Raw genomic sequence first — 24,321 nt, forward strand, 5'->3', positions numbered from 1 at the left:
TACACCCTTCCGTCTATGTCCAGTAAATTGGTTTAGGACTGCCCTGTAAATAAATCAACCTCATAGGCTCAAGGAGAGGGAGTGTCTGATATTTCCCACCTAAGACTGAAATGGGATGCAAGGAGGACAAGCTCTTCCCATCTTGCTTGGCTAGGACGAAAAGGAAATGAGAATGCACCACCAAGTTCCCTTTATTTGTCTTAAAAAAAAAAAGACAAAAAGACTGCATTACGATTTAACCTTCTGGTGCGGATCTAGCCAGGAATGAACGGCCTATCCACAGAACTGTTTTGTTAGGTGGCATTTCAGGCCCTCTGTGTTCCTACTACTACCCGTAAGGTGATTGTAACTATAGGGACTGACATAAAGGAGCTAATTTTCAAGTGGGGAAGGAGAACGTAGGAGGGGGGGCGATGAAAAGCAGGCGGGCGGGACCGAGAACGGTTCTCACTTGTCCTCCGCTCTGGCAAGATGATAAGGAAGAAGCGGGTTTGAAAAACCTGGCAGCAGGCTTGCAAAGAAATAAAATTAAAGGTGTAACATCCCACTCATCACGGGGCCCAGAGCTTGACACCTCCTCCGCTTCCCCACATCGTGACTTTGATCTGCAGCTATCGGGGAAAACGATTTTTAAGAAAGGGGTGAATGTATCGCCTGCAATCAGGGCCTAAACACACAGTCAATTGCAATTCAAGGGAAAGCATCAGAAGCATGGGACAGTGTTGGACCAGCAAGACTCCAGTTCAAATCTTCACCCTGCTACAGATTCAGGTGAGCAGCCGTGTGGTTCTGAAGCAGCAGAGCAAAGTTCAAGTTTAATTCTGGGTGTAAGCTTTTGTGTGCATGCACACTTCTTCAGCACACATGTACACAGAAGCTTATGCCCAGAACCATTGTTGTTCTTAAAGGTGCCACTGGACTCAAACTGTGTCCTATCGCTCTGCTATAGTTAATCTGGGCCCGGTAATACCATGAGAGAGCAAAAAGATTTTCCAGCTTTCAAGAGTCAAAGCTCCCTTTGGCAGATGTAGTGGAACAGATTTGACTTTCGAAAGCTCTGAAACTCTTTTCGATCTCTCACCTTCTGAATGGGATATAAAGACCCAGATCTCCATTCCTGCTCATACCTGACGAAGGGAGCTTTGACTATAAAATCTTGCTGGTCTCTAAGATGCTACCGGGCTCAAATCTCACTGTTCTGCTGCAGACCAACATGGCGACCCTCTGAAGCACTCACTCTGCAGGGTGTGACTCTGAGTGGGTCACTCTATCTCAGCCTGACCTACCCGCCACACAGGGTTGTTGTACGGAGGCAGGGTGGTGAGCCATTACCCACATCCTGAGGGCCTAGGAGGAAGGGCAGGACACAAAACATAACATCTTCGGGTGGAGCTGTTTTAATTGCAATAAACAGAATGCTGTGATGAACTGCAATAAACAGGAGACTCCCTTTTCCTAAATAACAACCGGCGAGATGGGAATTGGTTTCAACAGTCGTTCGTTTTGAGAATCTGGTTTTTAATATTCCTTCTTTTCACTACCTGAAGGTTTATAAACACCTATTCCTTCCTCTCCCCACAACAGACACCCTGTGAGGGAGGCGGGGTGGAGAGAGCTCTGAGAAAACTGCTTTGTGAGAACAGCCCTAAGAGAACTGTGACTAGCCCAAGGCCACCTAGTTGGCTGCATGCGGAGGGGGAGTGGGGAAACCCAGTTCTCCAGATTAGAGTTCACCAACCATCACCATAGTATTTATTTTTGTATCCTGCCCTTCCTAATAGCTCAGGGCAGGTACCAGCACATATTAAAACAATCAATTTCTTGACCATCTGCTGGAAAATTTAGGCCAAATAAACATGTGAGGCAGGGAAAGTAAATATTAGTCTAAAAACAGTAACCAGCCAGCTACAAAAAACAAAATCACAAACCTCGCAGAAGGGAAATGCCTATTAAGCAGCATGCCTAAATGAGGAGATGTCTAAATAATGTGCTGATTATATCTGCAGAAGAACTGAAGTGGGTTCATCCCTCTGGATTTATATCAGCCCCATTTCAGTAAAACCAGGGGTGGTGGTGGAATTCCAGTTCTTTCTTGAGAAGGCAAAGGTTTCTTTTATTATTGGCAGTGAGGCCAACCCCTTTTTGAGCAAACCACTGCTCTTAACCACTATACTATACTGGGTTGGCTTTTTGTGTGTGTGCGTGTGTGTCTTCAAGCCATCCCAGCCAGAGAAACACCAAAAAAAAAAACCCTTCCCCTTCCCCCCCTGCTTCCTGCATCAAACCTTCCAGCTAAATCCTATTAAGCAACCATCACTGTCAATATTTATTTCTAGCAAAGAAGGAAGGCCAGTTTCTTAATCAACATAGAAAGCCTGAGCTTGCAGAAAGAGAAGAGCAGCAGGAAAAGGAGAGAGAGACACACACACACACACAATTCATTAATTAGCTCCATGCCTGCAAAAATCTTTAAAAAAAAAACCAACTTGCAGGAACAGGGCCCTATGCCTGTTAACCACTTAGATGATAAAGGGGGTGGGTGTTCATGCTTTAGCTGCTCCCAGTTAGACATAGGGATGGCTGGGGACCCACTGGGAGACCAGGTCAACTCCAGACTATGGAGAGTCGTCCCCCTGGAGAAAGTGGCTGTTTTGGAGGGTGGGCTTCAGGGCATTGGACCCCAGTGGGGTCTCTGCCCTCCCCAGGCTCCTCCACCTCACCCCCAACTTTAAAAGTTTCCCATCCTGGATTTGGCAACCTTAACCCCTCATCTCCCACCCATGGCCAGAGAGGGAATCTTGCAACCCTAGTTAGTTAATAATAGTAATAATATATATATATATATATATTTGGAGCATGGCCTTCGCTGAGGGCTCAGGGTAGATATAAATAAATATAAAAATAAATAGTGATACAGCATAAACATGACATCATAATGCACAATTAAATTGTTTCTGCGAAGATGTCTATGACCACCCCCTCTGCTGGCTCACAATATATAATTGAATAACTTCCTATTAAAACAAGCCACCTTCTCTCTTTCTAACGAGAGGAGTGATATCAACATGGAGGGGTGATGAATGGAAAGATGATCCAGGAGGTGTTCTGAGCGGACTGGGGTTTTGGGCAAGGGGGCCAGAGTTCTACTGTTGTCCCCGGCCTCAACAAAGGCCCAGCAGAAGAGTTTTGTCTTGCAAGCTCTGCAGAACTGTCCTCAATCCCGCACGGCCCTGATCTTACCTGGGAGAGCATTCCACCAGGCCAGAGCCAGGGCTGAAAAGGACCCAAGATGCAAACTGGGGATCTCTCCCCTCAGTTTTTGGCAAGATTGGAGATTCACAAGCCGGTTTTCAAACCAAGACTTTCATCAGTGGCTCACAAATAAACTCTTGGCATATATTCAAATAGTCTTATTTTCTAGAGGATTCTCTAATGTGTATTTCTTAGCTCTGTTTGCTGAGTTTCAGAATATCAAAGCAGCTGTCAACATGGGAGGGAGGAATACTACATGTCAATTTCTGCTCCTTCTACCCCCCCTAGAGCAGAAATTGACATATAGAGTTTTCCCCATTGTTGACTACGAGAGCCCATGGGATATTTGAGATTTGGAAATCCAGCAAATAGAGCTAAGAAATACAGATCAGAGAATCCTCTAGAACAGGGGTAGTCAACCTGTGGTCCTCCAGATGTTCACGGACGACAATTCCCATGAGCCCCTGCCAGCAAACGCTCATGGGAATTGTAGTCCATGAAGATCTGGAGGGCCACAGGTTGACTATCTCTGCTCTAGAAAATAAGAATATCTGAATCTATGCCAAGAATATTTGCTGAGAGAAAAGGGAAAACAAAAAACCCAATCAGAAAAACAAGTGAGAGCCAAAGAGGTCGAGGGACCCAAAAGTATAAAAAGATATATTAAACTGAGCACAGGGTAATTAAAAAAAAACTATTAAAAGGGAGCACTTCTTTTCCCTATAGGTCACATACCTATATCAGTAAAACATGTACAACGTAAGTCCGAAAAACCTTGAACCTGGCGTGTTTCGATCTATAAGATCTTCATCAGGGATCAATACCATAACACACAGTTATAAATACAATATAAAAAATTCTTTCTTCAACCAGGGCGTAAAAAATCTTTACTTAAGGGGCATCATCCAGACATGGAACTGGAGTCACTGTGGGTGGGCAAGTAGTGGTGAATTTCCTGCATTTTGCACGGGGTTGGACTAGATGACCCTGGAGGTCCATTCCAACTCTGTGATTCTAGAATGCCTTTCACATTTCTTTCCAAGGAAAGAGGCAGACATAATGGTCGTTGCAGTAAAATCACGAGGAAAGGACTATAACAGAGCATTGCCTCTTTCATTCTCTTTAAGGGACAAGCACGTGAACTTGTGGAGTAATCTTATGGGGAGTCAGGCTACTGGCCTATTCAGGTCAGAGGGGTAGGCAGATCTGGGTTCAAATCCCCACTCTGCCATGACCTGGATAGCCCAGTAAACCCCAACCCCATCAGAACTTGAAAGCTAAGCAGCGCCAACCCTGGCTAATATTTGGATGGGAGGCCTCTGAGGATTTGGGTGGTAATTCCTCCAAGGAACACTAGGGGTAGCCAATGGCAAATCACCTCTGAACGCCCCTTGCCTGGCTGTCAGACAATCCTCTCCTAGCTACGTTACACACACGCCATACGATAAAAAAACACCCTTACTCTGCAATGGAAGTTCATTATGTTGTATTCTAAACCTAACCTGCTCCAGAGGGTGGCCGTGACAATAAAACAAAGGAGAAGAAAGTGATGTAAGCCATTTTGGATCCCCAATTGGGGAGAAAGTAAGTAAAGAAAGAAAGTAAATATTCAGACTGGCAGGGGTCTTTCTTATCACTTACTGCCTGGGCCTTATCAGCTGAACAGACCAGAGATTTAACTCAGGCTATTCAGTATTGAGAGCAGAAGTTCACCAACAAATCCACAGTCCTTCTCAATCTGATGCTTAGCACTGTATTTAGAAATCAGAATTACGAACAAATTTTGCATATTTTTATTTTTTTTGGGGGGGGGGGACTCAACCCCTTTAAATCTCCAGGAATTCCCCAAGCCATTGACACCCCAAGCGAACCTCCAGCTTCTCTTTCCAAAATGCTAGCCACTAGCTCACTCTTTTTCAATCAGGTTTTCGTGAAATCCTGAGGTTTCTTGACAGCCCTGGAAGGGTTTCCCTGAATGGGTGGGAGTTAATAAATTTTTAATATATTTTTTAAAATCTATTAAACATTTATCGGGCAATAGGACCATATTTGGTCATGTCATAGAATCACAGAATCACAGAGTTCGAAGGGGCCATACAGGCCATCTAGTCCAACCCCCTGCTCAACGCAGGATCAGCCCAAAGCATCCTAAAGCATCCAAGAAAAGTGTGTATCCAACCTTTTCTTGAAGACTGCCAGTGAGGGGGAGCTCACCACCTCCTTAGGCAGCCTATTCCACTGCTGAACTACTCTGACTGTGAAAATTTTTTCCTGATATCTAGCCTATATCGTTGTACTTGAAGTTTAAACCCATTACTGCGTGTCCTCTTCTCTGCAGCCAGCAGAAACAGCATCCTGCCCTCCTCCAAGTGACAACCTTTCAAATACTTAAAGAGGGCTATCATGTCCCCTCTCAACCTCCTTTTCTCCAGGCTGAACATTCCCGAGTCCCTCAACCTATCTTCATATGTCGACCTGTTCCCTCTTCCCAAAATGGCCAGTGATGGGTACAGAAGGGGTGTGAAGGGGAGGGGTCATTCCTGGGGTTTCTCAAAGCCTGAAGAATGTTTCAGGGCTTTCTCAAAGTTAAAAAAAAAAGTTGAGAAAGGCCGTCCTAGATTTTTGGCATCCTCGGAAGGTCTGGTGCCTGGGGAAAACATCCTGTCCGCTCAAGTGACAGGACACACCCCTCTTTTGCATTATACGGGGAACGTGAAGTAGCAGAACATTTACCAGTTATGACTGCGCTTGCCGCCTTTGTGATGCTACAGGCCAGTAATCCAAATTAACCAAAAGACGGACACATCTATGGAACAAAAGGAAAGGTACTCAATCACACCGGCAAAGACTGTATCTCATTAAGCGTGCTTTCATATGTAAATCCACGGGAAAGTTATTTTAATTAAAAGCTTAATCTTGGACCGGTCTTCCCTTGCTCTGATTTTTTTTTTTTTTGTAATGTTGCAGGAAGTTGGGTCTGTGCTCTTTGCACACGCACAATGCAGGCCAAGGAAATCCAAAACCTGTGTTTACATTTATTCAAATTGAACTAATTTGCCTCAATTGCACTCATTTGTGCGGCTAGCCAAGATCCTGGCTGGGCCCTGTGCAAAACCTGGACTCATTGACATGGGCTGTCACAGCGCGGACACGGATGGAGGGAAAACCCAGATGGGAGGAAGAGAAGATGGAGGAGGATTCGTAACGAGAGATGCACAAGTTGTGAGGAGAATAGATTTTCTCTTGGGATGGGCAGAACCGTGTCCAAAGGGAATCCTCCAAAATGCTCAAATAAAACCTAAGAAGGCAACACCATAGATCAGGGGTAGTCAAACTGCGGCCCCCCAGATGTCCATGAACTACAATTCCCAGAAGCCCCTGCCAGCATTCGCCGCAGTTTGACTACCCCTGCCATAGATCATCCCATTCCTGTTCCTTTAAAGAAAAATAGGGAGAGATTGTGTAGCTTAGCTAGCATTTTTTGAACAAGCTCAAATTAAGTCACTTTTCACATTAGAAAAAGGGGGAAAAAACACTCTGCCAGCTAAAAGCCAAATGGCAGCTTAGGCTAGCACAGCTGAAACAAACTTTTACGTTTGGCAAGCTATGGGCTTTGGGGAAAGGCTTATAAGGAAAGGCTGAGGGGCTTGGGAATGTCCAGCCTAGAGAAGAGAGGTAGAGAGGGGACAGGATGGCTCTCTTGAAGTATTGAAAAAGTTGTCACTTAAAAAAGGGCAGGGAAAGGTTCCTGTTGGCAGCAGAGGATAAGACAATCCATCGTATTTGGGTCACCTTATTAGTAGATAAGAGTCACTGGGAAAGACAATAGTTTAGGGGAAATTAATAAGAGAGTCAGCTTGGTGTAATGGTTAGGAGCACCGACTTCTAATCTGACAAACCGGGGTTGATTCCCTGCTCCTCCACATGCAGCCAGCTGGGTGACCTTGGTCTAGTCACAGTCCTGATAGTGCTGTTCTCACAGAGCAGTACTATCAAGGCTCCCTCAGCCTCACCTACCTCACAGGGTGCCAATGGTGTGGGAAGAGGAAGGGGAAGGCAATAGTAAGCCGCTTGGAGACTCCTTCTGGTAGAGAAAAGTAGCATATAAGAACTAACTCTTCTTCTTCAAAATTGGAATCCGATGGCACCTTTTGAGACCAAGAAAGTTGTATTCTAGGTGTGAGCTTCCGCACAGTTCCTCAGACAATGAAATAGGGATCATCCCAGTCCAGATTTGGGGAAAACTTTTTTTTTTTTTTTTTAACATAAGCAACACTTTTTTAACCTCAGGGTGTTGTACACATCAGATTCAAGTAGGTGGACATGTTGGTTTGAAACAGAATAAATTTAGAGCCCAGTGGCACCTTTAAGACAAAAGCGCACGAAAGCTCATACCTTGAATAAAACTTTGTTGGTCTTAAGGTGCCACTCGATTCTAAATCAGTTTGGTATAGTGGTTAGGAGTGCGGACTTCTAATCTGGCATGCCAGGTTCGATTCTGCGTTCCCCCACATGCAACCAGCTGGGTGACCTTGGGCTGCCACGGCACTGATAAAACTGTTCTGACCGAGCAGGAATATCAGCGCTCTCTCAGCCTCACCCACCTCACAGGGTGTCTGTTGTGGGGAGAGGAAAGGGAAGGCGACTGTAAGCCGCTTTGAGCCTCCTTCGGGTAGGGAAAAGCGGCATATAAGAACCAACTCTTCTTCTTCTTCTTCTAAATTTGTACACATGTCAGCTTTCAGTTGTATGGCATGGGGCAGCTGGGTTATTGGGTGGCAGCAGAATTCGACAGAAGTTCCGTGGCCCCTAAAAGATTAGCAAAATTGAATTTCGCTTATGATTTTGTGAATTGTGTCATCAGGTGGCACGATTCACAAGAAAGAAAAGGAATCTGTCATCTGTATTTACCCTTAGTCACAGATATCTCTGCTATGGCTGTCCATTTGGTCTTATTATAAGAAGACAAGAGTTGCCGGAAACAACTGTCCTGCTAGGAAAAGCGGAACGCTGCAGGAAAAGCGGAAGGCCCAACATGAGATGGATGGACTCAGTCAAGGAAACCACAAGGGCCCTCAGTTTGCTAGGCCAGAGCGAGGTTGTTAATGAGAGGACCACCAGCTCCTCGGAGGACGGTATAATAATAATTTTGGAGGTCTTTTGTTTAAAAGGCCACCCTAAGGTCGTTTTTTTCCCCAGAGCCATGTTTTGTTTGATGGAGGGAAGGTTGGAAGGTTTTTAACTTTTTTTGTGACTTTTTATTTCTCTTTTATTCATGTAACCCACCGTGAGACGGTTCGCTAACCGTGGCGGGAAATAAATCCAAAAAAAAAAAAAGTCAGATGTGATTTGGCCACACCTGACACATCCCCGAGCTATGTGCCATCTCTGAAACTTCCAAGAGGGAAATGCAGGATTGCACCACCAAGTTTGCTCCCCGGCCGTATGAGACACGGGACGGGATTCCATTCCCCTGGTGCTGTTACAGTGCGATGCTAAGTAGAGATGCCCTCTCCGAAACCCACTGACTGATCCTGAATGCCTCAGAACAGGACTGGGTGTTCTTCTGTCTTGGCAGAGAAGAACACAGCCTCGGCTCACACCTGGAAGAAACCTCTCACAGCCAAACGCCCCTGCCGTTCGAGACAACCCTGTCATCAACAGCCAGGAGGCGGAATTTGGACTGGCGTTCAAGTTACCTACTCAGCCAGGAATTCACAAGACCAGCCGGGCAGGTGAGCAAAACGAACCTGTAGTTTCACTCCCGCAAAATGCTAATGGCAACTCTAAAAAAAAATGAAGGGAAAGGATGGAATGAGAGAGAAGGGAGATTGTTTTGCACAGAAAAACACCCGGAGAACTCCTGGGATAAGAACGTTTCAGGAAATACTGACCTGGCAACAGTTTTTTTTTCTTTTTTTCTGGCAAGTGAGCCCCAAAACTAGACCAGAGCATGAGGCAGAACCAGTGGGATATAGTAGTTAAGAGTGTTAGGCTAGGGACTTGGGTGACCCAGATTAGACTCCCCACTGTGTCATGGATGCTGGCCAGGTGACCTTGATCCAGTCACAGTTCTTAGCCTAACCTCCCTCACAGAGGTGTTCTGAGGATAAAGTGCAGGAAAGAAGGATTTCACCCACATTAGGAGAAACGCAGGGTAGAAAAGAGGTAAAATGCCCTGCTTTTCACTATCTGGAGGAGTCTCAAAACTGCTTGCATTCCCTTTCTCTCCCTCACAACAGACATCCTGTGAGGCAGGTGGGGGGTGAGAGAGCTCTAACAGAACTGGCCTAAGAGAACAGCCCTAAGGCAACTATGACTGGCCCAAGGTCACCCAGCTAGCAGCATGTGGAGGAGTGGGGGATCAAATCCAGTTCTCCAGATTAGAGGCAGCTGCTCTTAACCACGGGAGGTGATGGTACTGCTTTACTCTGCTCTGGTTCGGCCTCACTTGGGAGTCCTGTGTTCAGTTTTGGGCACCCCAGTTGAAGAGGGATGTAGACAAACTGGAGCGTGTCCAGAGGAGGGCAACAAAGATGGTGAGGGGTTTGGAGACCAAGGCGTATGAAGAAAAGTTGGGGGAGCTTTAAACAGCGGCTGGATAGCCATCTGAAGGAGAGGCTGATTCTGTGAAGGCTCAAGGGGGTGGCAGGTGACAGCATATGAACGATAGGGTGGTGATTGTCCTGTACAGTGCAGGCGGTTGGACTAGATGACCCATGAAGTCCTTCCAACTCTATGATTCTAGGATTCTATTATTCTACACCAAGCTGGCTCTCAAACAGGGAATCAATAAAGTAAATAAACATAGTCTTCCTCCACAGGAATAAGTTCAGGTGGGTAGTCAGGTGTATCTAATAAAATGTTCATTGTACACCAAAGCTCAGACCCAGAATTTAACTTTGTTGGTCTTAGAAGTGTCACTGGACTCAAACTTTCCCCCTTTAAGGAGACAGATCAAGGTGGGTTGCCATGTTAGTCTGTAGTAGAAAAAGATACTCCGGTTCTTTTCTGTTCCTCCAAGGAAGAGCTCAGGGGGGAAATGCCTAGATCTCCCCTCCTCCACCTTATCACAACAACCCTGAGAGGTAAGTGAAATGGGCAGAAAGTGACCGGCCCAAAATCCCCCAAGGAGTTCAGTGGCAAGAAAGGATTTGAACCGAGGACTCCCAAATCCTTGCCAAAGACTATCCCACACTGGTTCTCCAATCCAAGGCATTTTATTTACAATATTAAAGGTAAAGGTATCCCCTGTGCAAGCACTGAGTCATGTCTGACCCTTGGGGTGACGCCCTCTAGCGTTTTCATGGCAGACTCAATACGGGGTGGTTTGCCAGTGCCTTCCCCAGTCATTACCGTTTACCCCCCAGCAAGCTGGGTCCTCATTTTACTGACCTCGGAAGGATGGAAGGCTGAGTCGACCTTGAGCCAGCTGCTGGGATCAAACTCCCAGCCTCATGGGCAGGGCTTCAGACAGCATGTCTGCTGCCTTACCACTCTGCGCCAGTCTATTTTTCTCAGTGAGACTCAAGGAGACATGGAGGATTTCAAACAACCAACAAACCGCGCTAACAAGCATTAGGGTCCAAGGCAAACAACTAACTCTCTACAGCACAGGTAAACTATAAATAATACAGAAAGTGGATTACGTGCCAAAGGTGATGCGGTAAAAGCAGGTGATACCTCCAATACCCATTACAGTGGATTACAAAGGTGCCCTGGGCCATTCATTCCGCTGCAATTCTAATCTCTCTCTCTTTTTTTTAATGCTCTCAAACAGTACAGTTCTCTACTGCTGGTTTTGCACACCTTTCCCCACAGAGATGCCTACGGGATACAGCGCTACTGTTCCGTACCTGTAGAACAGGGGCGGCCAAACTACAGCTCTCCAGATGTCCATGGACTACAATTCCCATGAGTCCCTGCCAGCATAAATAAAATGGGTTCTCGATCAAATCAAACCTGAACTCTCCCTCCAAGTTCAAAGGTCTGAGGCTATTGTACTTTTGTTACATTATAAGAACACAGGACTTCACTGGAAAAGACAGTAAGTCAAAGGCAGCTGGAAAGAACAAAAACCCAGCATGAGATGCATTGACACAATCTGGGAAGCCCTCTGTTTGCAAGACCTGATGACAATAGGGAGTTTGAGTTTATTAATTCATAGGGCAGCCGTAAGTTGAAAGCAACTGGACAGCACTTAACCCACCTGCACACAGGTCCACCGATCAGTAGTCAGTGACTGCTGTAACGATTCACCTGTTGTATCCAGGAGGTAAATCGTTACCACATTCAGATGGATCCAGCCTGTATCAGTTAGTCTACTGTCCATCCTGCCCAAAGACATCACAAACCACAGCGCCTTCTGCCACCTGTATTGGCACCTTGGACATTCAAACAAATGCTACACACAAAATTCTCCCCACATGCCTGCATTAGTCTTCATGAGAGCTTCACGGACTTCTGCAGCTGCCCTCTGCTCCAGGACCATAGTCCAAAACATGTCTCCAAACTCCTTTTTTGTCCTGCCATGTCACTGTTAACTAGGGTTGCCAATCTTCTGGTGGAAGCTGGAGATCTCCCAGAATTACAATTGTTCTCTAGACTACATAAATTGTGTGTTTATTATTTAAGATATTTATTCCTCCTGGAGAACATGGCTCCTTTGAAGGTGGGTTTTGCGATGTTATAGTCTAACTGGAGCCCACTTTTCCCCTAACCCCCGTTCTCCTAGGTTCTGCTTTCAAATCTCCAGGGATTTTTGAAGCTGCAGTTGCCAGGCCTATTGTCAACATCTGGGTGGCATTTCAAAGTTGTATTTACTCTGCTACAACAGAGGATCTGGCAGATAGATTAGGCAGGCAGGCAGATACATGATGGATGGATGGTTTGATGGATAGATAGATGTGTGGGTGGATAGGCAAGCCTATTTCAACACTTGGATGGCAATTCAAAATTGTATTTACAGGCAGACAGTCAGGCAATAAATGGACGGGTAGGTACGACAGAGGATAGATATTTTTAAAAGGAGGTTACAGATAAGTCATTTGTCAACTTAACCAATATTTCCATTGAGTTTCCTTTGCTTTCTAACCCTCCTCCCCACGCCCCAATTCTTTTGCTTTACACTTCCCCCAAAGAGAAGTCACATAGGAAGAAAAAGATTTGCTCTGATTCCTCTCCCCCCCCCCACACACACACTTCGCCTTCCCTATGACTATTATGGGCTTATTCTTGATTTATGACCACTGTGCACGCACGGAGAGGGGAGTCATGCCCCGGAGACGCTTTTCGGTACAATGAATCACCCGGCGCTCCACTCCACATTTCTGGCTGCCTTGCGGGAGCAAAATTAGCACCTCCGCAAATATTTGTGCCCCAAATCAAAACTTGCAGCTACTGCTTCCTTCTTCAAACTGCAAAGGTGTGTGTGTGGGCGGTGGGCTGGGGGTGGATCAACTCGACAGAGAACCCCCCTTCTCCCCCCTCAAAAGTGTTTCTCCGCAGGGGCTCAATGCAAATCCACCCATCGGCAAGCCTGTAGAGATGTGTGTGTGTGTGGGGGGGAGTTTCCCTCCATTCTGGAGAGCAAAGGAATCTTCATAGAAGCTAATGGGAAAGAAAGAAAGAAAGAAAGAAAGAAAGAAAGAAAGAAAGAAAGAAAGAAAGAAAGAAAGAAAGAAAGAAAGAAAGAAAGAAAGAAAGAAAGAAAGAAAGAAAGAAAGAAAGAAACTGGGTTCAGAAAAGATGGGAGGAAAGAGAATGCAAATTTGGGGAAGATACAGAAAGAAGGAATCTTTGTAGAAGGAAATTGCATGAAAAATTCCAAGTGGAAAGGGAAAGAGAGAGAGAGAAAGAGAGAAAAAAAGAGAGAAAGAGAGAAAGAAAGAGAGAGAGAGAAAGGAAGGAAGGAAGGAAGGAAGGAAGGAAGGAAGGAAGGAAGGAAGGAAGGAAGGAAGGGAACTGGAGTGGGAAGGGGGCTGTAGGGAGAAGACAGACAAAAACGGGAGGGAGAGTTTTTTCACCGCGTCGGTCCGCAGCAGAGCAGCTGGATTCGAACCCGGCCGCCCCTTCCAGCCCACCAAGCTTCCCGGGCTGGACTCTTCCCGCGGCCGGCCTCCCTTCATGGAGCGCCGCCGGCGGGGAGGCGAAGCGAAGCGCAGCGAAGGCAGCGGCGACGGGAGCGCGGCGCAGCGGGCCAGGCGAGGAGGGGCCGGCGCGCAGGCAGGCAGGCAGGCACTCACCCTTCCCGCAGGCTGTCAGCAGCCCAAGTTCACCGCCTCCGGCCCCATCCCGCCGGCCGCCGCGTCCCTGGCCCGCGACGGAGGCGGCTCAGCGCTTGCAGAGGGTGGCCACGGTGCAGCGGCAGCGGCATCGCCTCTTCGCCCCCGGCTGCGAGGGAGGCGGCAGGAGAGCGCGGCTGCCCCCCCCCCCACACACGCCCCCCCCTTCGGCCGCCGCAGTCCCCTCCCCCTCCCCCTCCCCCTCCCCCTCCTCCCTCGCAGGCGAGCGCGCCAGTAACGCTCCGGGCCCGGCCGGCCGGCCAGCGCTGCCCCTCCCCTCCGCTCCCTCCCAGGTAATCCCTCCCCGGCCGCATTGGTCCCCGGAGGCGGCATTTGCATCTCAATGGGCCGCTTCCCGCCCGCCCTGCCAGGCGCAACTTTGCAAAGGGAGCCCCTCCCTCTCGCTGTCGTGGGGCAAACCCGGGGCGGCCACGTGGGGAATTGGGGGCGAGGGGGGTCCGGGAGCGCCGCTCTCCCAGAGCGGGATCCCAGGGTGCAAAAAAAAAAAAAGGGGGGGTGGGGCGCATTCCCCGCCATGGCGCGCGCACACGTGCCCAGGTCTGGACGTGCGTTTTGCGGCAACCGCGAGCAGCTTGTCGCTTGGCTTCTTGCAACCAGTGGGGCTGGGGGGTGTCGCACGGAAGGCTGCCGACCCTCTCCAGCCGCTGCATTGGCTCCCCATATAGCCGTGGGACTTAGAATCATAGAGTTGGGAGGGACCTGATGGGTTATCTAGTCCAACCCCCTGCACTGTGCAGGACACACACCACCCCATTGCTCATCCACTGTCACCTGCCACCTGGAGAGCTCCCGGAGTTGTAGCTTAACTCCAGGTGACGGAGGTGTGTCCCCCTGGAAAAAATGGTGGACTGGATAGCATTCTACTCCAGGAGGTCCCTCCCTGCCCTAAACTCCACCTACTTCTAGCTCCACCCCCAAAGTCTCCAAGGAGCTCCAAACCCAGACCTGGCAACCCTAGGGGCCAACCTCCAGGTGGGGCCTGGGGATCCTCCAGAATGACAGCTCATTCCTAGGCAACAGAGATCGTTCTTTGGTTCTTTAGTTCTAGCAAGGAAACGCCTTACTTTCTGTTTGATGCCTTTGTCAATAAAGAGATTTCCTTCAACGGCAAGTCTGCTTATTGAGAGTTCAACAGCAGCTTGACAGTGGTTTGCCGCAGCCTGCCACCGCATAGCTATCCTGGACTTCCTTGCGGCCTCCCATCCAAATACTAAGCAGGGCCAACCCTCTTATCTTCTGAGATCTGACGAGACTGAGCTAGCCTGGGCCATCCAGATCAGGGGCGGTAAGATTACAGACAGAGGTTTCTTGGTGGCCCTTTGAATGCCATTCCTAAAGTCCTAAAGGACCTAAAGAGGCAACCCACAAAGGCTGCGCCATAATTTGTCAAAAAGCACGAACGGTTTTAGCCCTGTCTGTATTTGCAGAAGGGGACGATCTAATCTGTACTAGTTCTACGGCATCTGCAGAGTGTTCCCTGAAACCTAAACTTCTGAGAAATAGAAGCCCGTCTTACCCTGGTCGCCACCCAGATGCAACCCAGGAGATCAGATGAAGCACTGATGATGGAAGGTAAAAAGTTCACCGCTTGTATAAAAAAAAAAAGCTCATGTTGCAGTAAAAAGGGAATAATCGTCTTCCCTTTTCCCTGAGCTCCAGGGTCGCTGTAGTAATAAGTCAATGGCGAAACCAGACTGTTGAACATTCTAAAGTCATTTCTCTTGTGCAGGAACCAAATGGTCAGTGACGAGAAAGGAAAGACTGTTTCAGAAAGAAAGAAAAAGAAAGAAAGAAAGAAAGAAAGAAAGAAAGAAAGAAAGAAAGAAAGAAAGAAAGAAAGAAAGAAAAGTCTACTCTGCAGGTGCCTAAGGAAAGGGAGTTTATGGTCTGAAGATGTTGGGAACTGAACTTGGGTTTTTATTCTCCTCTCCCCCTCTTCTTCAGCCCGTTGCGTCAGTGTTACAGGGCTAGGGATGGAAATATATTTCTTTCTTTCCTATCTTTATATGGCCCCCCCAAGGTGCCTGACATCCTTTCCCCTGTCTTCCATTTTATCCTCGCAACACCTTTGCGAGGTAGGGTAAGTTCAGAGTGTGTGACTGGGCCAAGGCCACCCAGCAGAATGGGGACTTGAACCAGGGTCTCTAAGATCCTCGTTTGGCACACTAACCAGTATACCGCGCTGTCTCTCAAGGATACAGTCGCTCTATGGCAGGGGTAGTCAAACTGCGGCCCTCCAGATGTCCACGGACTACAATTCCCAGGAGCCCCTGCCAGCATTCGCTGGCAGGGGCTCCTGGGAATTGTAGTCCATGGACATCTGGAGGGCCGCAGTTTGACTACCCCTGCTCTATGGTGTACATTCTGTTTTTTTAAGGAGGACGGGACTTCTGAACATACAGCTCCTGAATACGTGTGTGGGCAAGACCGAGAGGTCAGTTTTGGGATAGCATAAAGATGAAATCGGATGGAGAATTTGGATGGGACACGGCCTGTAAACAGGTCAAGTCGGAGGCACTTGAGTAAGTGCAGGCGGTCCTAAAGGCAGAGGTCGTCCCTTGCTCCCCTTCTGAACTCCGTTTACAGGTTCCCCATTGCCTCCTCTAGCAGGACAAGTGAATTTCCAGCATCACGGCCAGTTTTAACTGCAGCGTCGTGATCGATCACGGGGCCGGGGTCAGGGAGTTCAGTCCCCCTTTGAAATCTCCCTCTCTATCCATTTGTTTCCACCAAGTAGAATTTATTGCTGTCCTGATTGCGTCTTATCGATTGGCTTCCTATATCGAGTTTCACGGTATGAGCTCGGCCGACAAGTGGTCGCCTGTGGGACACAAGTCTTCATTCCCTCTTCCCGGGGGAGAGTTCGAGAAAGCTGGGTCTTGTAAAGTGGGTAGGTGAAATAATTTGGGATTTGGGCTAGGATGGCCCATAAGCCAACCTGGAGGGTGGGCACTAAATAACAACAACAGCAGCAACATTCTTACTCCACGTTACTCATTGGCATCAACAATAAATAGCAGCAGGAGATAATCAGCAGGAGCAGAATTTCTGGAGGCAAAACAAGGGAGGGGTAGATTGTTGTGGGGTGTGCCTTTTGCATAGAAATGCATATTACGGATCAAAGCCACAGCTTCCATTGTGTTGGTAATACAAGTCCCTAAGTCCCCCCTCCCTCTCAGTTTGGTGTAGTGGTGTAGAGTGGCGGCCTCCGATCTGGAGAACTGGGTTTGATTCCTCACTCCTCCACATGCAGGCAGCTGGGTGACCTCAGGCTCATCCCAGTTCTCTCAGGGCTGTTCTCTCAGAGCAGTTCTCAAAGAGCGCTCTCAGCCTGCTTTGAGACTCCTTCGGGAAGTGAAAAGCGGCATACAAAAGACCAGATCTTTTCTTTCTCCAATTAATTACTTAATTACTTAATTACTTTCTCCCCATGGCGGACCCAACACTGTTTGCATTAAATAATGCACCGGGCATTAAATAATGCACTGGGCACACAATTCACCATTCTAGGGATTTCAGTATTCTCTCAAATATTCAGAGACAAATCTGAAACTGTCCGGGCAGCGTCCAGTGAAATCCCAGAAGATCAGGTCAAGATGCCATGGGAAGAAAGGAGGCACATTTCCTGTAAGCCAGGATCAGTGCCACAGTACCGGACACAGTCATCTGCCCTTCCCTGAGCCTTGGAAAAGCAGACTATAAACCATCGCAGCTGCCCCATAACTTATAGCAGCTGCACAGCTGTTTTCTTAGCGCAGAATCCTGCATATACCTCTCATGTGCTTCACACAACATCTGTAGGCTACAGTAGGGGTAGTCAACCTGTGGTCCTCCAAATGTTCATGGACTACAATGGACTACAATTCCCTCATGGGAATTGAAGTCCATGAACATCTGGAGGACCACAGGTTGACTACCCCTGGGCTACGGCACAAAAGAGGGGCTCTTGAGTTCTGCCCTGGAGCACATCTGTGCTGTGCAAAAATGGGCCGTGAAAAATTAAGCTGCCCTGCTGGAAGCCTCTGCTAATGGCCCTTAGCGCAAAGGAGGCCCCCTGCAGCGCTGTGATCCCTTCTCATTGCCAAATATAGCAACAGTGGCTAAATCCCGAAAGGAATTAGCATGCAGAGGGCTCCCCTGGCACAGCCGGAATGCAGAAGAAGAGGAGGAGGAGAAGAGCTGTTTTCTTTATACCCCACTTTTCACTATCTGAAGGAGACCCAAAGTCGCTTACAAACACCTTTCCCTTCCTCTCCCCACGACAGACACCTTGTGAGGGAGGTGGGGCTGAGAAAGCTCCAGGAGAATTGCTCTGCAAGAACAGCCCTAAGAGAACTGTGACTGGCCCGAGGTCACCTAGCTGGCTGCATGTGGAAGAGCAGGGAATCAAACGTGGCTCTCCGTTTTAGAGTCCGCTGCTCTTAACCACTACACCACGCAGGGCTTTGTGGCCTAGCCTACCTCGCAGGGTTTTGTGAGGATAAAATGGAGGAGTGGAGAAAGATGTAAGCTGCACATGGGTGAGAAGGTGGGGCTTGGTGTGATTAAGAGCCAACCTGGGGTGGTGGTTAAGAGCGGTGGCTTTTAATCTGGTGAGTCAGATCTGATTCTCTGTTCCTCCACATGTAGCCAGCTGAGTGACCTTGGGCTAGTCACAGTCCTGTTATCATGTGGCTGTGTTTGGATGCTGTGGCACAGTTTACTAATATAGCAGGATTAACTTTTGCTTATATATTCCTACTGTTATGACGGACAGTTCATAGTCTGACGAAGGGTGCTTGCACACGAAAGCTCATGCCTTGAATAAATCTTCGTTGGTCTTAAAGGTGCTTCTGGAGTCTGATTTTATTGTCCTGCTAGAGGTGATCTCACAGAATACAGGGTGAGAGGAAGGGAAGGCAATTGCAAGCCACCTTGAGACTCCTTTGGGTAGTGAAAAGCAGGGAGTAAAAATCGACTCTTCTTCTTCCAAACGAAATAAATAAACGGTGTTGTGCTTAAAGTATATTTAGTACTAGCAATGTAAATGTGGGAAATATAAAAGGCATTACATTGAGTGTTTTTTTTCTTTCTTTCTGGCTCAGCTCCTATGTCTATCAGCTGCATTAGAAGAAGTTCAACAGGTCCAAAAGGCATTTGTTCTGGCCAGCTGTCTATGTTCTAATTAACTTTGCCTTCCTTATGGCTTCCTAATTATTGCCAACTGAATGGCCCAAGAACTGTGCAAAGCACGCTATGTCAAAACGAACTCCCCTCCCAACTTGTCAAGTTGTCACACTCATTTGCAAATTAATAGGACTGTAAAAAATCTGTGGGAGGGTAGGCAGCATGGTAAAGCCCGATCTTATCAGATCTTGGAAGCAAATCTGGGTTGGTACTTGGAAGGGTGGCCAGCAAGGAGGACTCTGCAGAAGAAGGCAATGGCCAACCACCTCTGCTTCTCCCTTGCCTTGGAAGCCCTTGGCTGGGGTCTCCATATTTTTGGAAGGGAGAACACCAAGGAAGACTCTGCAGAGGAAGCCAACCACCTCTGATTCTCTCTTTCCTTGGAAGCCCCTTGCTGGGGTCCATAAATCTTGGAAGGGAGACCCTTACTGGGGTCTCCATAAATTGGAAGCTCATCAAGATTGGTACTTGGATGGGAGACCACCAAGAAAGGCTCTGCAGAGGAAGACAATGGCCAACTACTTATTCTTCTCCCTTGTCGGCATTGCTGAAAGTCAGTTGTGACTTGGTCTAGTAGGTAGCACAGATCCTTTGGTCCTGCACATGGATCTCATCTATGGATTTTTGCCGTCTGCTCTGGCTGGGCAATGTAACCCCCCCCCTTTTTTTCTGCAAAAAGAGCCTCCCCCAACAGTTTCATTCATCCTGATTTCAAGCACGAGTCCCGTTTGCTGCTGAAGAAGCAATCAAACGGCCTCTTCTTGGTAGCAATCCATAATTTGCCACCAGTTTTCCTTGGCCACACCTTTGGAAAGCCTGCCTTGATGTAACCCGAAAACAGAAAACCAATAAATTGGAGCTGGACTTTCCTCTGTCTCGGCAGAGTTCTGTGGTATGTTTGCTCGAAGTCAAATTAGAAGCTGCTTGGGTGAAATATTAGCAAGGAGTATTTATTGGCGGCTGGAAGGGGAATGCTCCTAATTACAGAAATAACTCACTGGAGGTGTCTCCATGCTGCGGAGCTCCTGTTGGATGCATACCATAAACACGTTTGCTAGAAACTGGCTCCTTATGCTGATACTGTCCTCAAATATTTCAGAAGTGCACCTGTGCTTTCACTGTCTAGGCCTGCTGCAGGAAGTGGTGGTGACATATTATTACTATTACTATTACTACTACTACTACTACTACTACTACTACTACTACTACTACTACTACTACTACTACTACTACTACTACTACTTCCGGAACCAGGTCGTGGTGCGGTACAATTGTCCATAATAAAATCCCAATAAAACCCCGTTAAAACACACTAGGACATAAAAAATGCGGGGCATAGATAGCTTCAAGAGGGGACTGGAAAAACATCTGGAGCAGAGGTCCATCAGTGGTCAATAGGACACTCTGTCTGGGGCAGGGGTGCTCTGTAGTCTTGGTGCTCAGGGGGCAACAGTGGGAGGGCTTCTGGAGCTCTGTTCCCTCTGGTGGACCTCCTGGTGGCACCTGAGCTTTGGCCGGGGTGTGACAGAGTGTTGGACTGGATGGGCCATTGGCCTGGTCCAATATGGTTTCTTCAACGCTCTTATAAGGGCAATTAACACGTGGAAGTCACTGCGGATGGAAGTGGTCGCTACAGACATGGAGAGCTTCAAGAGGAGATCAGATAAACATTAGGAGCAGAGGTCCATCAATGGCTATTAACCACAAGGTGTATTTAGGAGGAAATGCTCCGGAAGCACGGTGCGCACGGACACCTAGTTGGGGATCTCCGAGCTAGGCCATCAGTCCACCTAGCCTACCGTTGAGTAGGGAGTTCTTCCCCCAAAGTCTCACAAAGAGATTTCCCAGGCCAACTCAACTGGAGATGCTGGGAATTGGGCCAGAGAGCCAGCATGGTGTAGTGGGTTAAGAGCGGTGGCCTCTAATCTGGAGGACCGGGTTCGCTTCCCCGCTCCTCCACAGGCAGCCAGCTGGGTATCCTTGGGCCAGTCCCAGTTCCTTCAGGTCTGTTCTCACAGAACACTTCTCTCAGAGCTCTCTCAGCCCCACCTCCCTCACAGGGTGTCTGTTGTGGGGAGAGGAAGGGAAAAGTGCTTGTAAGTCGCTCGGGGACCCTTTTGGGTAGTGACAAGAGGGGCATAAAAAGCCAGCTCTCCTCTCCTTCTTTTGTATGCAAGGCATGCGCTCCGCCACTAAACCATGCCCCGCTCCCCCTGTACACGGTATAAATTTAACAAAATAAATTAAAAGTGCGCAGGGGGACGTGCAATTCTCCTGTCCACGCACATGCCGCATGGAAATAAATCAAGGGGAGGGGAGGGGGGGAGCTATGCAAAAGCATCCTGGCTCGTGGACTGGGGCCAACAGGTGCAAATCATCGACTGGAGAGGACTGACCTGGCAGCCAGAATGAGCGATCCAGGGGGATATTTTGCCTTTCAGCTCTGTCATTTATCAGAAGCCACTGTTACAGATGGAGGCGGGTTATTCCCAGTTCACAGTGGTGAAGGCAAAAACACCAAGGGGGGGGGGGGGGAGAGAGAGGGGGGGGGAGAGAGAGAGAGGGAGATTGGATCTGTGTTACAAAAGACAATGTCAGGTCCTTGTGAAAGGAGAGCTGCTTTTGCCATGGTTATTTATATCACCGTTGGCTTCCTCACCGGTAAAGCTGCCGGGGCGCGATAAATTTGGACCCGTCCCGTCCAAGGACTCTTGGCAGCAGATGCCCAACGAAAAAGGCAAGGCCTGGCGGGGAACAGAAACGGCTTGTGACGGAAAAGAGGAAATTACTTTTGGAATAAGGTAGATGCTGCTTTAATAAGGGCGATTGCCTTCGAGGAAAGCTGCCGCCTCTCACTCTCCCATCGGCCAGCCGGGGCATGCCAAACGAGAGGGGGGAGAGGAGGGGGGCGGGTCGGACGCCAAGGATTTCGATTCAGCCGGGGGAAGTCGAGGCAGGCCAAGGGCTTGGGAGCCAAGGGGTTTTTGTTTGTCCAGGTTCTAAAAAGCAAAAGGGCCATTCAGAGCAATCGTGCCAGCTCTAGCTTCCTAGAGTGCCGTTGGATCCAAGGCTGATTTAACGTCTGCCATCCCACGGGACCTTCTTTCTAAGCCATGGGTGGCCAAACTGTGGCTCTCCAGATGTTTGTGGGCTACAATTCTCATGGGAATTGTAATCCGTGGCCCTCTGGAGGCACCATGGGAATTGTAATCCATGGACATCTGGAGATCCCATGGGAATTGTAATCCATGGACATCTGGAGGGCCCGTGGGAACTGTAATCCATGGCCATCTGGAGGGCTCATGGGAATTGCAATCCATGGACATCTGGAGGGCCCGTGGGAATTTAATCCATGGCCATCTGGAGGCACCATGGGAATTGTAATCCATGGCCATCTGGAGGCACCATGGGAATTGTAATCCATGGCCATCTGGAGGCACCATGGGAATTGTAATCCATGGCCATCTGGAGGCGCCATGGGAATTGTAATCCATGGCCATCTGGAGGCACCATGGGAATTGCAATCCATGGACATCTGGAGGGCCCGTGGGAATTTAATCCATGGCCATCTGGAGGGCTCATGGGAATTGCAATCCATGCACATCTGGAGGGCCCATGGGAACTGTAATCCATGGCCATCTGGAGGGCTCATGGGAATTGCAATCCATGGACATCTGGAGGGCCCGTGGGAATTTAATCCATGGCCATCTGGAGGGCTCATGGGAATTGCAATCCATGCACATCTGGAGGGCCCATGGGAACTGTAATCCATGGACATCTGGAGGGCTCATGGGAATTGCAATCCATGCACATCTGGAGGGCCCATGGGAATTGTAATCCACGGACATCTGAAGAGCCACAGTTTGGCCACGCCTGCTCTAAGCAGTAGGTTCCATCTGACCACCGGAGGATGATGAGGGGGCTTGAGTAGCCAGATCAAGACTGGATAACTCCTGGAAATCGGGGGGTGAAGCCTGGGGAGGACAGGGACCTCTGTGGGGTCCAATGCTGTAAAGATTAAACTCCATAGCATTAAGCTCCATTGAAAGGTGGACTCCATAGCATTAAACTCCCCGCTTCAAATCCCGCCCACTCCTGGCTCCACCCCCAACGCCTCCAGGTATTTCCTAACCCAGGGCTGGCAATCCTAGATGGCTCCCCAGGTATGACATTATAAATGGGGGAGGGTCACAGAGACCCTGCGATCTTGGTGGTGAAAAAAATCTCTGCTGATTTCCTATGTTTAAAAAACAGAGACAGAGAGAGAGATTCAAAGGGGTAGGCGTGTTGGTCTGAAGTAGCACAATGAAATCAGAGTCCTGTAGCACCTTGAAGACCAACAAAGATTTATTCAAGGCGTGAGCTTTCGAGTGCAAGCACTCAGTGCTTGCACTCGAAAGCTCACACCTTGGATAAATCTTTGTTGGTCTTCAAGGTGCTACAGGACTCTGATTTTAGAGAGAGAGAGAGAGAGTACAGGTACCATTTAGCCAAGATTTATGTCTGCGTTCAACTCTCTCATGGATATCAGTGAGACTTCAGAGTGCACAGTGTTGGCTGGATCATGCCCTATGCCTGTGCGGAAGAAGGAGAGCAAGCAGCTTTTGAAGTTCCAATTAACAGACAAGGTCCAGCATCAGGGAAACCATATGAGACTTCAGAAAAGGATGAAAACAGCAAACGAGGGGGGCAGACAGTTCTGAAAACCCCCTTTCTTTCCAGCCAGACAACACGAGAGGGAGCAGAAATGTTTTTGACCAGGAGACCGAGGTTTCCCTAAATTTTATTTATGGAACTGTTTGCGGACCTTTCTTTTTTCTTCTCTCAAAAAAAGTTGTTTGTTAATTCAAGCAGCCGACAACCATGTTTTCTCTTCGATTTATGCTTCCTTTTAACGTTCGGAGGCCTGGGGTGCCGGAGAGGCGCAATGCATTTTATAGGATTTAATGAGGCAGAATCGCTGCCCTTGACAGGAAAGATATTTTCTCACCAAAGTAAAACTAGTGCTCCCTCCCCAACCCCCCCCCCCAAAAAAAAACAACCCCACCCAGCATCGAGGGCATGAGATGCAATGAATGTGGCTTTTAGTTTTGTCTTAAAGGAAGACATTTTTTACACAGTCCAGTCGGCCTTATCAGCGGGAGCTGAGAACAGAAAGTCCACCATGTTGTCTGTTTTTATGGGCTGCAATAACTTTGCTCACCTGGCATCAAGCGGCTTTTCTGCTGGGGGAGGGGGAATGATGCAGTGAATTAAAACTGAAATGCCGCTCGCCGTCTGATCATAGAAATGCCAGTGGTCCTAACTGGCTGAAAATATTAGAGGACCGTCTGCTGCAGGGGTAGTCAAACTGCGGCCCTCCAGATGTCCATGGACTACAATTCCCAGGAGCCCCTGCCAGCATTCGCTGGCAGGGGCTCGTGGAAATTGTAGTCCATGGACATCTGGAGGGTCGCAGTTTGACTACCCCTGGTCTGCTGAGAAAGATGCAAGCCTTGTTCAAAGAACTGGGCAGCAGAAGAGCCATGCAGTGATCCGAAAAACAGCCGTGGCAGAAACTGGCGCCACGTTGAACAGCCGCATAACTGCGGCAATGCTG

The 24,321-nt window shown here is 48.4% G+C and overlaps 1 protein-coding gene across 4 annotated transcripts in view; it reads right to left on the reverse strand.

Annotated features, from left to right (window-relative positions):
* Positions 1–24,321, reverse strand: part of SHROOM3 (shroom family member 3) — a 174,853-nt gene that overhangs the window by 60,438 nt on the left and 90,094 nt on the right. The window contains exon 1 of one of the 4 annotated variants that reach the window (XM_077301118.1): positions 13,497–13,667. The exons of the other annotated variants lie outside the window; for them this stretch is intronic. The gene's annotated coding sequence lies outside the window, so the exon portion shown is untranslated. Of the gene's footprint in view, positions 1–13,496; positions 13,668–24,321 lie in introns of those variants that run through there. 4 annotated transcript variants of the gene reach the window in all.

Source organism: Paroedura picta, chromosome 10 (assembly GCF_049243985.1).
Source record: "Paroedura picta isolate Pp20150507F chromosome 10, Ppicta_v3.0, whole genome shotgun sequence".
Classification (NCBI taxonomy): Eukaryota; Metazoa; Chordata; class Lepidosauria; order Squamata; family Gekkonidae; genus Paroedura; species Paroedura picta.